Consider the following 15,374-nt stretch of genomic DNA (forward strand, 5'->3'; position numbering starts at 1 on the left):
ATACACAGCAGAGCCAGTATTTAGACCATGCTCCCTCTGAGTCCAAACCCATGGATCTTAACTGGTCCATACCTTGCATTATACTGTACTGTGCCTTTTATATACTTTTTTTTTTTTTAAAATAGCAGAGGGAAGGTCATTGTCTTGGGAAGGCCTTGTTTATTTACCAGTCTCTCTAATGAGTCTGACTAACCTGAGATAGAGTTCTTGTCTTTCTTATCTTTGTATGGCTAGAGCAGGTTTCTTGGGAGGTCAATAAATGAATCTTCAATTTAAAAATTACTCTTTCTTTGTGATTATAAAAGTTTACCTTCTTGTCATAGAAGACTGGGCAAGTAGACAAATAAGGAAACAAAAACATAAGTTGTTACCAAAACCCATTATCCAGAAATAACTGAACAAATGTTTGATAAATGGGGGAATTCCAAATATTTTTAAAAAACCCTATAATCTTGTTTTGCGTCTAATACTTTTATTTAACAGTGACATACCAGGAAGACTTGATTGCTTGATGTTAATTATGCATGATTAATGCATGATAAAGTCTAGCCTTCATAAAGCTGGAAGGTGAAAAAGAGGGAAAACAGCAAATGTTTCAGTGATGAAACTTACTATCACAGTGTAAACTTCCTGAAATAGCATTTTATTTGAGAATATACATCTTTTGAGTTAGTTTGTTTGGAACTATTAAACTGATTCTAAGATACTTATTTAAAAATAATCTCTTATGATCAGAAATACATTTCATGATTAAAAAACATCTTTTTATCTGTATGCTTGCTAAATAGGACTTTATTTAAAAGTGCTATAGTTACGAACAGTTTATTGGTGAAAGTCTAGCCCCTAGTGGACAGGAGTCTCTGGTACATACCCACATACTCAGCTAGTATAGCTTGAAGGGATACCTGCTAAATCTCCAGGGCTTCAGAATGAAATACTGTTCAAGACTCTTGATATTAATATTTTCTTCTCTTTTACTTTCATTTTCATAAAATATGCCATAATTTTATGTCTGGCTTATAAGAACTTTATAGTATTTGAATGAATATTAAGACTTTTTTTTTTTCTACTGTTTAACTTTTTTTCCCAAGCAGTGATTTTTCTAGCTTCTTTGAGAGTGAAAAGAGTAAAATTTCTCACCAACCCCCACTTCTCTCCCTTTCTCTTTTCCTTTCACTATAAGTATTCAACATTTGCATTTACACTTTTCTTTCAGGATAGATTTAGGTTGCACTTAAAACTTAATCCCCAATACATACACACACACACTCCACATATGCATTTCACAAAATCAACTATTTCTTTTAAAAATGAAAAGAACTTTTCTTTAGTTACTTCTTTTCTCTTTTATGAGATGTTAGAAAATGATAATTACAGTACAGAAATTAAACACTCAAATAAGATATGACCATACTTGTGAGTGAAATAGTACCTAATACATAATACCCAATCAGAATGTGATTTTCTTAAGCTTGCAATATCCTTCTCATTCTAAGCATTGTGTTAAATCACATTTCATAATTCAGAGAAACTATAATTAAACTTATCTAATCACTTTGATGATGTTTGTTTAGTTTTAGAAACTTAACCCAAAATTTACATTTTAGATATCAGTTCTGCTATATGTGATCCAGGGTTTATGGAATAAAGCAGTTACGTGCACAATACTCAAAAACTTTGTAAGTGACACATTAAAAAAAAAAAAAGATAGAAACCTAGTAAAAATGGTAGTACTGTTTTACATACATTAAATGGTTAGAAAATATGTAAATACTATAATAAATATGGTACTTTACCTTGAAACAAACTTGAAGTTTGCATGTGGGTGTTAGAAGGATTGCAGATAAAAAGCCTTTGCACAGCAAAGGAAACAGTCAACAAACCAAAAGACAACTGACAGAATGGGTGAAGATATTTGCAAATGACATATCAGATAAAGGGCTAGTACCCAAAATCTATAAAGAACTTAACAAACTCAACACCCAAGGAACAAATAATCCGATCAAGAAATGGGCAGAAGACATGGACAGACATTTCTCCAAAAAAGACGTCCAAATGCCCAACAGACATGAAAAAATGCTCCATATCACTCGGCATCAGGGAAATACAAATCAAAACCACAATGAGATACCACCTTACACCAGTCAGAATGGCTAAAATTAACAAGACAGGAAACAACAAGTATTGGCGAGGATGCGGAGAAAGGGGAACCCTCCTACACTGTTGGTGGGAATGCAAGCTGGTGCAGCCACTCTGAAAAAACAGTATGGAGGTTCCTCAAGAAGTTAAAAATAGAGCTACCCTATGACCCAGCAATTGCACTACATATTACTCAACCATCAGAAAGGCTGAATACCCACTATTTGCATCGACATGGGTGGAACTGGAGGGGATTATGCTAAGTGAAATAAGTCAATCATAGAAATACAATTATCATATGACCTCACTGATGTGTGGAATTTAAGAAACAAAACAAAGGATCATAGGGGAAGAGAGGAAAAAATAAAACAAGATGAAACCAGAGAGGGAGACAAACTTTAAGAGACTCTTAATCGTAGGAAACAAACTGAGGGTTGCTGGAGGGAAGGTGAGTGGAGGGATGGGGTAACTGGGTGATGGACTTTAAGGAGGGCATATGATGTCATGAGCACTGGGTGTTACATAAGACTGATGAATCACAGACCTGTACCTCTGAAACCAATACTACATTATATGTTAATTAATTGAATTTAAATAAAAAATGTTAAAAAAAAAGGGTTGCAGCTTGTGAGTTATTGTGAAATGGTAGAAGGAGGATTATCTGAAATTAGATGGGAGGTTCTAAAAGCAGATGTGAATGGGTGTGGCTCATAACCCAGGCCAGTGAACTAAGGTAGCTGGCAGATATTTGAGGAGGGTGTGTGTGTTTTGTGTATTCCTGTGCAATTGGATCAGTTGAGTGCAGTTTTCTTCATTATCTAGTGTTGCTCACGTGAAATGGTGCATAAGGAAACATTAAATATGCATTGTCCTCAAATTGTCCCTACTGTATAAAATGCATCAGAACAAATTCCTGTTTTCCAAACAATAGCAGAACTGATTGTACTCTTTGTGAAGACCTGAAATAGAAGAAAAATGACTCATTTGGAATGAGAGCTATTTAATGTTTAAGACATGGTATAAAACATTGCACATAAGCTGGCCTAGACTTTGTTGGCTTCTCTTTGTGGTATGTGTTTTGGCTGCTACCATCATCAGCACAATTAAATTCATTTACTTCATGTTCCTTTAAGTTGTGCTGTGGGCTTGATATATATAATGTAAGTGAAGCAGGTATGGTTCTTAGTTTCTCTTGAGTTCATGCTTTATAAAATTTTCAGCAGGAAGCTATAGGGAAAGATTGATTGCGGACATTCTTTGAATTTTAGTTATATATATGCAAATGGAACACACAACTCAAATAATAAAGAGAAAGTGAATTTGTCTCTTTGGTCAGTTAGGATTAGCTTCACCAATGCTACAACTTCAGAAGACTAAAATAGGTTTAGAAAAATACAAATTTACAGGTTAGAAAAATACAAATATTTCTTATTCAGTGCATTTGGTCAAAATAAAAGTACCATAAAAATAACACGTGGTTTTTTTCCTCCAAATTTATACCTAAGTTTTCTGAATTCAGTAAATCAGCACCAATATGGTGTCTCAGGCCAAAAACCCAAGAGTCCTTCTGGATCCCCATCTCTCTTTCATCCCCACCCTCATGTCCATTCCAAGTATGCCAGTGTTACCTCTCAAATACATCCAGAATCTGCCCATCCCCACTGTCACAATTGCCTCTCATCTGACTACAGTTACCTCTTAGCACTGCCTTCTCTTTCTCCTCTGTGGTCCATTCTCTGCCTGGTTCCCAGGGTGACTGTTTAGAATTATAGATCAGATCACATCCTTCCTCTAACCTTCCAAAGGTTATTTAGCATGAAATCTAAACTCCACCAGGGTCTATTGAGGCTCTACATAATCTTCCTCTTTTGACTGTGTCTCTAATGTTATCTCCCATTCTTTGATTTGACCATCTCCAGCCACAATGGCCTTCTTCCTGCTCCTTGACACCAGTTCTTCTCTTTGCTGGAATGTGCACAACCTAGTCTTTGTAGAATAGTCTTCTTGCTCAGATCTCAGCTTTCATCTTGCTTCTAGAGCGTCACTCTCCCACCATGACCCTGCCTCCATACTGACCTATTAAATCATCCCATTTTATATTCTGCACAGCCCTATTACCTTTTGATATTTTGATCATTTTATTTTTTAATATATTCATAATCTCTTTTCCTCTAGAAAGAGCCTTTCTCTTGTTCAGCACCATATCCCTGGTACATCTTTTAGTGCATGAACAATTAGGTGCTCAATATTATATTTGTGAAATGAATTAAGGTTGAAAAAATAGTAGAGGGGAAATATACTTTTTTTTTTCGCTAGAAAATAGGCAGAATTTTGTGTTTATAATGTAAGTACTTTTAGACTTTTAAAAATAGTATTGAGCCTATGTGGTTGTTTCAACTCAGTTAATAAGAATTAATGGTGATAAGCAAGCATTTAGCAATGACTTACTTTATCCAAGGCACTTTCCTAAATTCTTCTGATATATGAAATAATTTAATTCTTATAACACTCATTTGAGGTAGGTACCATTTTCCAAATTTAAAAGATGAGAAAATTGAGTTCTCTGGGTAGTGTAGTTAATAGGTAGTACAGCTGGTATTTGAACTTAGGCAGCTTCATTAGAAAGTCAGTTGGCTTAGCCACTGTGCTGTCCATAGAAGTGGCATCTCATTATGCACTTGGCTTTCTTACTATGTACACTACTGCTTAGCACCCAGCACAGCCCAGAACCTCTGGGTTTTTGTTGTTTTTTATTTAAATTCTTTGTTTTTTTTTACTTAAAAGTGTAAGAAGGATAAAATTAGTTAACTACAAGAACTATGACACACAAACCCAATATCACTGTAAAGATCCAAAATGAAAAAAGGCATTTGCTGGACTGTTGAAAGAACCTTAAATATGAAGCAATATATTGATCAGCACCATATGGATTTTTTGGTAAATAGCCACTCAAGCTTACTCTGGACCAGGCATCAACTATCTTTTCTTACTGGCTTACAGCTTTTAAAAAAGACATCAGGAAAGCGGCTTGAAATTTATTTTAGAGTCCATGATGCCAGGCTTATCAAAGCCTAAGGGTGCAGAAACAAAGGAGCCTGTGATTTTCAGAAAGTACAGTGGAGGGGAAAGTACTAGGTAGAAATACATCCACAAATAATGTAGGATTACCAAAACCTGGGGAGGAGGCAGTGACATCAAGATGTAGCTTGCATCTGTTGGCATGCTTGTTGAAATCTACTGAGTTTAAGTCAAAGCATGGTGCAAGGAATCAGGAGATAAACTTCGTGTCTTTCTCTGGCAACTTACTGTAAGCCCATTGTATGTCTGAATCTTAGTTATTTTATATGTAAATGGTGACACTGTGTTACACTTAACAGCTTTCTTGTGTGGAAGCAGAGCACTGGACTACATGTCCTCTTAGAGAATATTTTTTTTTTTTAAAGATTTTATTCATTTATTTGACAGAGAGAGAGAGAGAGAACAAGTAGGCAGAGAGGGAGGGAGAGGGAGAAGCAGGCCTCCCACCGAGCGGGGAGCCCAATGCGGGGCTCGATCCCAGGACCCCGGGATCATGACCCGAGCCGAAGGCAGCGGCTTAACCGACTGAGCCACTCAGGCGCTTTCATGTATATGATGATAGTATTTGGTGGCTTAGAAGAACAGGAATGGAAAAAATGGCCATGAGAATAATGAAGACAGAATTGCTAAAGGATGGACACTAACATGTTAAGGTGAAAAAGCTTTGAGATGGAGAGTTAGTTCTTACTGTCAAAAACAATTTATGTATAAAAACTATAGGAGAAACCCACTAACAACTTCTGGGGCTGCAGAATTATGGGACTGCCTACCAGGTATTTTGTATCGTTCTTTTAATTTTAAAATTTGAAATTGCAAAACCAATAAAATGTGTTTTAGTGTATCTTCATTTCCTGCTTTCCTTTCAGGGTTAAACTTAAGGAATTAAATTCAGCATAAAGAAAGCAAATATTGAAAATTTTGCCATTACTCTGCACAGATATATAGCATCAAATGAATGAAAGACACACTCCATTAAATGAGGATATGGAGCTAAATTGCTCTGTATAGAATGGAAGAAAATATTTAAATTTTTCCCTGATGGGTTGGGGAGGTGGGATTTTTATGAGTCCTAAAATGTGGAGGAGACAGAGAGAAGAGGTAGCAGCCTGGGAGAAGATTAATGTTTGGAGGGGGGAAAGGTAATCACTAAAATTATACTTTGGCATGTGGTTAAGCAAATTCTAAGAATAGTAATTCTCAAATGCAGTTTAAAATTATTCCCTGATCTATCCTTTCCTGTGATCCTTTTCTATTTTACCTAAAATTTTAATAAAATTTACACATCCTATTTTGTAATCCTAATTTACATCCTATTTTGAGGAGTAAGGGAGGAGACAGAAGACAAGATAGCAGCTGCAGGAAATGAGAGGGTAAGGTAAGTGAGAGATGATGAGGAGACTCCATCTAACCATGGGAATATGTGAAATATCTGGTAGAGTTTTGGACTTCCTCCAGGACATAAGATGAAGACTAATCCTTTTAATTTAATTATGAAAGCAGTGAGTTCCCCAAAGACTAAAAGACTGTAGAATATCCAGGCAATAGACACTTTGTGGATCATATATGTAAATACTTATATTACAGACTTTTGGGAAGACTTCAAGGAAAAACATTATATAGCCACTAAAGAGAAGTGAGTATAAGGAGATATATAAGAGGATGTATTTTCTCTGCATCCATTCATCCTACTTCTGGCAACAGTCGTTCGGGGATCTACTCCTTCCCTTATTTTGTCCATATGGTTTGGTAGAGTATCTCCAGTTTCTCCAAGTGGAATGTGTAATTTGGACCTGAGCCAATCAATAATTTACCCTGGCCACAGCAATTGATTAGAAATATAGGCATTGACCCAAACCGGCACCAATGAGAGAAAAGTTTCCAGGAAACCTATATTTGGACTTTCCTCCTAGGCCTAGATCCTCTTTTCATTGGCTTTATATTCTGGATCCAGTTTGTAGCAAAATAGTAGCAACAGCTAAGACCCTATTGCTATGTGGATTCTAAAGAAGTCTCTTGAGTGGTAATTGCAATGAAGAAGAGTGATAGCAATGCAACAAGTGATGGTAACACAGGGAGAGGAGAACTTGAGTGAGGGAAGGGAGTACAGAGTGGAGAAACTCAGAGAATTTATATACCAGGTGCTATGTTTAGGCTACATGTACTATTTTAATCCTTAAAGCAATTATTATTATTATTTCCTTTTGGCAGATAAGGTACTTAAATCTTAGGCTGAGTCATGGTCCAAGGAAGAAGCAAGACTTTAATGCTCTGATATTGTATCTCATTCCAGGCTCTGATCTTAACTGTTTCTGAAATTGTAGAGATAAGAAAAGGAGGAATCTGGGGGCTACTGGGCTACAGATTTTTCACTTATGGGCTCAGAGAAAGATAATTATATTCCTTGAGTCTATGGGACTCTCCATAGTGTCCTCATCCCTCCACATCCCTTTCCCTGCTGGTATCTGATAGGAAATAAGAGTTACATTTTATTTAGCATTTTAATTGCTGATATGGAAGCCTTATATTTCCCTTTGCAATCTAGGAAATGAGGTTTTCTCAGTGGTAAAAGAGTTTCTAAGACATAAAGTTTAGATATTTTTCTTTACCTATTCTCATTGGCTCTTAATCCATTTGAATGTAACTTACTGTCTAACAGGAGTATATAAAATATCTGAGTTACTGAAAACTCTTAATTATCAGTGTGTGCGCAAATGAAGTTTATCTATGGTAGAAAAGCTATTTTAAATCTGGAGAAATGGTGAGAACATTAATATTATGGGGATGTGCATTTTGCACCAGAAAATGTAAGCATTGTTTTTCTAAATGGACAAAGTGAGCTTCTGAATATAGTGAAGACAGTGGAGATGGTGGAGGTTGGTGCCTGCTGGTTAACACTGTGTAAGCTGCATACTTTTGTTTCTATGTTTAAAAAATAGCCATGAAAAGGTGGTTTCTAGAAATAGATGTGGATTCCAATGCTTGTGTAACTACTGATTTCTAGTTATAGGAAAGAAAGAAGCCATTTTCAACATATGGAACTAATGTTAGGAAACCCTTTTATTGTCTAAAAGGGCAAATATGCACTTGAGAGCTCATCCCTTTCCTCTTCCTCTAATACAATCAATAGCAAAGATTTAAAGCAGAATTTATACAAGACATTTCTTCCATAGCTCCATTTTCTGGGTGTTATTCAATTTCTTTACTCCAGAAACCATCCTGAATCAGAATTAGCTGAACTGAATGGCATATTAATGATTAAGATTGAAAGCAACTGTTTAAATTCAGTTTTTCCTAGGAGAGAGAGGGTACTTTCCCAAGAGCGGGCTTTACTGAGGGGGCAAGAGGAAGCTGAAGTCAATGTACTTCTCTTGGGAAAACGGAATTAAAAGAAGTATCTCCAAAATACATTGTTGTGCTTTTATTTTAAATCCACAAGGACAGTTTAAAGAAGAATCACTTGAGTTCCAAGTGAGAGCGTTGAGTCACAATATTGTAATTTTAAATTGGGAATGGTTTGGGATACATGGAAGAATCTTTATTATTTTCAGAGGGCTTGGACCTGCTATTCTCATAAGCTGGAATCTAATATAAGAAACAGCCAGGGCAGTTCTCTCTGAAAGAAATCCAGAAACTAGCTGAGCAGCTCCTACACATTGGTCAAACAAGAAAATTCCCACATCAAAATGGGTTGGAAAGTCTGAGACACACTCTTTCTATTCCCTACCCACAGCATAGTGACATACAATCATGAGGGAACTCCTAACTTCCAGCTTCTCCCTGAGAAGTGAAAGGTTTAGACCCTTCATCTAGTGCCCCACTTTTAATACTTCCACTTGAAGGGTAGGCTCTCCAAACACCTAGCTCTGAAAGCCAACAGGGTTTGTGTCCCTGAGTCCCACAAGACTATAGAAAATAATAAAACAGTTTTTGATGAGCTTTAGAGAGGTCACAATGGCTATCTCCCTAGGACTCAGTGCAGAGGGAACAGGCAAAACATGCTCATCTTCCGGTCTTTCCCTGACAAGGATATATTTACATTAAAGGCTGCTGCCTGGAGGTCAGGCTTCTAATTTAGTACACATCTAGTGGCTGATTGCCATCCTTCCTGGAGGCTGGGAAAGCCAACAGTTGCCTCCAGTGCCTTCTCCCTTTAATCCACTCCAAATCACTGCTAAGAGCTTGTACACATGCCTGTACCCCAGCTTCAGTGGCTGCTGCTTGAGGGACAGGTCCCCAGATCACCTGGCTCTGATATCCAATGAGGCTTGCATTCACAAGTCCCATAGGACTGTAGCAAACAAAGAAAACTACTTAACCAGCTGTCCTTCCAGAGCTCAGCACAGAGTGAGCTGGCAAAAAAAATACCCATTTACCAGTCTTCCACTGAAAAGGGTCTATTTGCATACTTTAAAAGTTGCTACCTGAGGGCTTCTAATATAGCATGCATCTAGAAGCTGACTGAGATTCTCTCTGGAGACCAGGGAAGCCTGTGGACACTTTTCCTGCCGCCTTCTATCCTTCTCCAAGTCTCCTGGAAGATGTTTGTACACATACCTGGTGTACCAGCTTTTGTGACTCCTAACCAAGGCACAGGCCCCTGGATTGCATGGCACTGATAGCCAGTAGGGCTTGTATTCATGAATTCCACAAGACTGTAGCAGATCTTAATGGCTATAGGTATACCCCCCACCCCCCGAACTGTATACCTAGGCCAAGTGCAGAAAAACAGGCAAAAATGCCCACCTCTCAGTTTCTTGCTGAAAGGGGCCCAACTACATACTTTTCCAGCTGCTGTGTGAGAGTCCAGCTTCCATTTAACTGCATCTAGGTGCCAACTGTGATCTTCTATTATGGAACACAGATGGGTCTTTGCAGACCCACTACTAGGGGGCACCAGAACAAAGAAGGCTCTTAGATAATTACAGAAGTTTGAGAGACAACTAGGAGCTTGGGCTGGGCTGATTAATACATTGTGTCTCCTACACAAGACCTCTCAAGACTGGAGAGGTGGCTGTTTTATCCAGTGCATGGAAAACCACACAGAGAGTCATGGAAAATGAAGAAACAGGAATATTTTCCAAATAAAAGAACATGATAAAAAACATTCACATCTTAATGAGATGGGGATAAGTGATTTATCTGATAGAGAGTTGAAATTAATGGTCATAAAGGTGCTCACAAAGATCAGGAGAGCAATGTATGAACAGAGTGAGGATTTCAACAAAGCAATAGAAAATATATAAAAGTACCAAACATAAATCATAGAGCTGAAAAGTATAATAACTGAACTGAAAAATTCAATGTAGAGGTTCAACAGTAGACTGGCTGAAGTAGAAGAAAGGATAAAGAAACTTGAAGACAGGACAGTGGAATTCAATCAGAGGAGCAAAAGAAAAAGAGCCAAGATAGCTTAAGTGATTGATGGGACACCAGCAAGCCAATCAGTATACACATTATAGGCATCCCAGAAGGAGGAGAGAGCAAGAAAAAGGAACAGAAAGCTTATTTGAAAAAATAGTGTGTGAAAATGTTTTGAATCTGAGGAAAGAAATAGACATCAGATGCAAGAAGCCCAGAGAATGCCAAACAAGAGGAATCCAAAGAGATTCACAGTGAGATACAGTATAGTTAAATTGTCAAACATTAAAGACAAGAAGAGAGTCTTAAAAGAAACAGGAGAGAAACAGTGTTTCTTATAAGGCAACTCCTAAGGCAGTGGGCAGGTTTTTTTTTAGCAGAAACTTTGCAGGCCAGAAGTTAGTGGCATGATATATTCAAATGCAGAAACGAAGAACCTGCCAACCAACAATACTCTACCTGGCAAAGTCATCCTTTCAGAATTGAAGGAGAGAGAAATAGTTTTCCAGACAAGCAAAATCTGAAGGAGTTATCACTAGACTGGCATTACAAGAAATGTTAAAAGGAATTCTTCAAGCTAAAACAATAAGATACTAATTAATAACAGGAAAACATCCAATTAAAAAACTCACTGGTAAAGGTAAATATATAGTTAGAATACTCTAATGTTGTAATGGTGGTGGATAATTTATATATAACCTATATACTTATTACTTGTAAAGACAAAAATAGTAAAAATAACTGTAACTACAATAATTTGATACTGTATACACACTATAAAAAGTAAATTGTGATTTCAAACATAAATGGGAGAGGAGGGTACTGTATAAATTTAGAGCTTTTGGGTATGTAGGAAATTATCAGCTTAAAATAGACTGTTAAAATATCTTTATGACCCATGATAAACACAAAGCAAAATCCTATAGTAAATATACAAAAGATAAAGAGAAAAATATCTAAGCATACCACTGCAGAAGATCATGAAATCACAAAGAGAACAAGAGAGGAAGAAAGGAACAAAGGAATTACAAAACAACCAGAAAACAATTAAAATGGCAATAAGTCCATACCTATCAATAATTTTATCAAGTCCTATCAAGTCCATACCTATCAATAATTTTAAATGTAAATGGACTGTTCTCCAATCAAAAGACGAGAGTGGCCAAATAGATTAAAAAAAATAATAATAATCAAGCCCCAAGTATATGCTGCCTATGAGAGATTCATTTCAGCTTTAAGAACATATGAAGACTCAAAGTGAAGGAATGGAAAAGGAGTTTCCATGCAAATGTAAGCCAAAAGAAAGCAGAAATAGTTATACTTACATCAGACAAAATAGACTTCAAGACAAAGACTGTAACAAGAGACAAGTTACCTTTGTATACCTTCTTTGTATACAATAGTAAAAGGGTCAAAGGCATAAAACATTTGTAAATATTAATGCATTCAACATAGGAACATCTAAATCTATAAAGCAAAATTAACAACTCAAGGGAGAAATAGACAGAAATACAACATTAGGGAATTCAGTACCCTACTTTCAACAATGGCTAGATCATCCAGGCAGAATATTAATAAGGAAACATTGGACATAAATTGCATGTTAGACCAGATTGACTTAACACACATTTATAGAACTTTTTATCCCACAGCAGCAGAACACATTCTTCTCAATCACACATGGAATATTCTCCAGGGTAGATCATATGTTGGAACATAAAACAGTCTTAATAAATTTAAGAAAGTTGAAATAATATCAGGCATCTTTTCCAAATACCATGGTTGAAACTAGAAATCAATTACAAGAAAAAAACTGGAAAATTCACAAATATGTGGAGATTAGAAGTCATATTAGTGAATAACCACTGGGTCAAAGTAGAAATTAGAAAAAAATTAAATACCTTGAGACAAATGAAAATGGTAGTACAACATACCAAAGCTTTTGTGATGCAGCAAAACAATTCTAGGAGGGAAGTTCATAGTGATAATTGTCTACCTTCAGAAGCAAGAAAAATTTCAAATAACCTTATTTTATATTTCAAGGAACTAGAAAAAATAAAAACAAATTAAGCCCGAAGTTAGTAGAAAGAAGGATATAACAAAGATCAAAGCAGAGGAAAAGAGATAGTCTTAAAAGACAAAAGACAAAACAGCTGGTTTTTTGAAAGAAATGAAACAGATCTTTAGTTAGACTTACCAAGAAAAATGAGAGGACTCAAAATCAGAAATGAAAGAAGAGATGTTACAACTGATACTACAGAAATACAGAGGATCTTAAGAGACTACTATGGACAGTTATACACCAACAAATCGGACATTCTGGAAGAAATGGGCACATTTCTAGAAACAACCTACCAAGGCAGACTCATAAAGAAATAGAAAGTCTGAACAGACTGATTATTAGTAAAGAGGCTGAATCAGTAATTAAAAACCTCCTAACAAAAGTTCAGGAAGATGGTGAATTCTACCAAACACTTAAAGAAGAATTAATACCAATACTTCTGAAACTCTTCCAAAGAAATAGAAGAGGAGGACATGCTTCCAAATTCATTTAACAAGGCCAGCATTATCCTAATACCAAAAGCAGACAAGGACATCATAAGAAAATTACAGGCCAATATCTCCAATGAACATAGATGCTAAAATCATCAGCAAAATATCAGCAAACAAATTTCAGGCATACATTAAAAGGATCTTATACCATGATCAAGTGGGATTTTTTCCAGGAATACAAGGGTGATTCAGTATCTGCAAATCAATCAATGATATACCACATAAGTGAAGGATGAAAATCATATGATCATCTCAATGGATGCAGAAAGAGCATTTGACAAGGCTCAACATCTTTTCATGATAAAAACTCTAAACAAACTGGGTATAGAGGGAACACACCCCAACATAATAAAGGCCATAAATGATAAGCCCACAGCTAATACCATACTCAGTGGTGAAATGCTGAAAACTTTTCCTCTAAGATCAAGAACAGGACAAGGATGCTCACTGCTTTTATTTGAAAGAGTACTGAAAGTCCTCGCCAGAGCAATTAGGTAAGAAAAAGAAAAGAAATCCAATTCAGAAGGAAAGAAGTAAAATTGTCTTTATTTATGAATGCCATGATGTTATATCTTAAAAAAAAATCCTAGACTGCACCAGAAAACTTTAGAAATAATAAAGTTGCAGAAATCAAAATACAAAAAACCCCCAAAAAACAGTTGCATCTCTGTGACAATGAAGTATCAGACAAATTAAGAAAATCCCATTTACAGTAGCATTTGGAAAATTATATACTTAGGAATAAATTTAGCCAAGGAGGTGAAAGATCTGTACTCTAAAAACTGTAACACTGCTGAAAGAAATTAAAGAAGATACAAATACATTAAAGATATTCCATGCTATGGATTGCAATAATTAATATTGTTAAAATGTCCATATTACATAAGCAACCTACAGATTCAGTGCAATCCCTGTCAAAGTTCCAAGGGCATTTTTCACAGAAAAAATAATCCTAAAATTTTCATGGAACCACAAAAGAATCCACATAACCAAAGAAATCTTGAGAAAGAAGAACAAATCTAGAGGCATCATACTTTCTGATTTCAAACTATAGTACAAAGCTGTAGTAATCAAAACAGTATGGTGTTGGCATTAATACAACTATAGACCAATGGAGCAGAATAGAGAGGCTAGAAATAAGCATGCATGCATATATGTTTAATCAGTTTACAAAAAAGGCATCAAGAATATGCAATAGGAAAAGATAATCTGTTCTATATATAGAGAGACAGATACATCTATGTATATGTATAGATATATGATCTATATACATCTATATACATCATATATACATATATATGTACATATGTCTATATAGATTGTGTGTATTATGATATTTTTCAGCCATGAGAAAGGACATCCTACTGTTTGCAACAACATGGATGGGTCTGGAGGCATTATGCCAATTGAAATAAGTCAGAAAAGAGAAAGATAAATACTGTATGATACCACTTGTATGTGGAATCTAAAAATGCTAAAAACAGAGACAAGAATGGTGGTTACCAGGGTTTGGGTGATTGGGGTAAAGGGGAAATATTTGTCAAAGAGTATAAACTTAGAGCTATGAGTAAATTCTGAGGATCTAATGTACAGCATAGTGCTTATAGTTAGCAGTACTGTATTACATACTTGAAAGTTGATGAGAGCAGATCTTAAATATTCTCACCACAGAAAAAGAAATGGTAATTATGTGATGTGATGCAGGTATTAGTTAACATTATGGTGGTAATCATTTTGCATTATATAAATGTATCAAATCAACCTTTAACTTACACAGTATGTCAGTTATATCTCAATAAAGCTGAAAACAAATCAAAACAACAAAAATGAGAGACTGCCAGTGTCTTGGGTTTTGCTGGGGCAACTGGTGCCACCCATTAAAACTCCTTCTCAATCACAGGATTTACTTAATGTATTTTTTTCTTTAAAAAACTTATACAATACCTGAATGCGTGTTTGTTATTGTTGTTAACATTAAAAGATGTAAAGAGTTCCCCTTCAGTCACCACCTTTTTCCAGTCTAGCTCCCCCTTCTCAGAGATAACCATTTTTTTTTTTGGGTACCAAATTACTTTATTTGAAGAATGGTACAAATGAAAGAAGTTAAGTAGATGTTTTGGTACAACTTATAGAAAAGGTAAAGGTAACCCCAACATGCATGCACTGCCTTGGTGACGAGGGTAGTCACCCTTGTGGCTATGGGAAGACAGCCTAAGGCTTAGCTCTCACTATCACTGTTGCCCAAG

Source organism: Leptonychotes weddellii, chromosome 3 (genome assembly GCF_054177405.1).
Source record: "Leptonychotes weddellii isolate Sample4059 chromosome 3, ASM5417740v2, whole genome shotgun sequence".
NCBI lineage: Eukaryota > Metazoa > Chordata > Mammalia > Carnivora > Phocidae > Leptonychotes > Leptonychotes weddellii.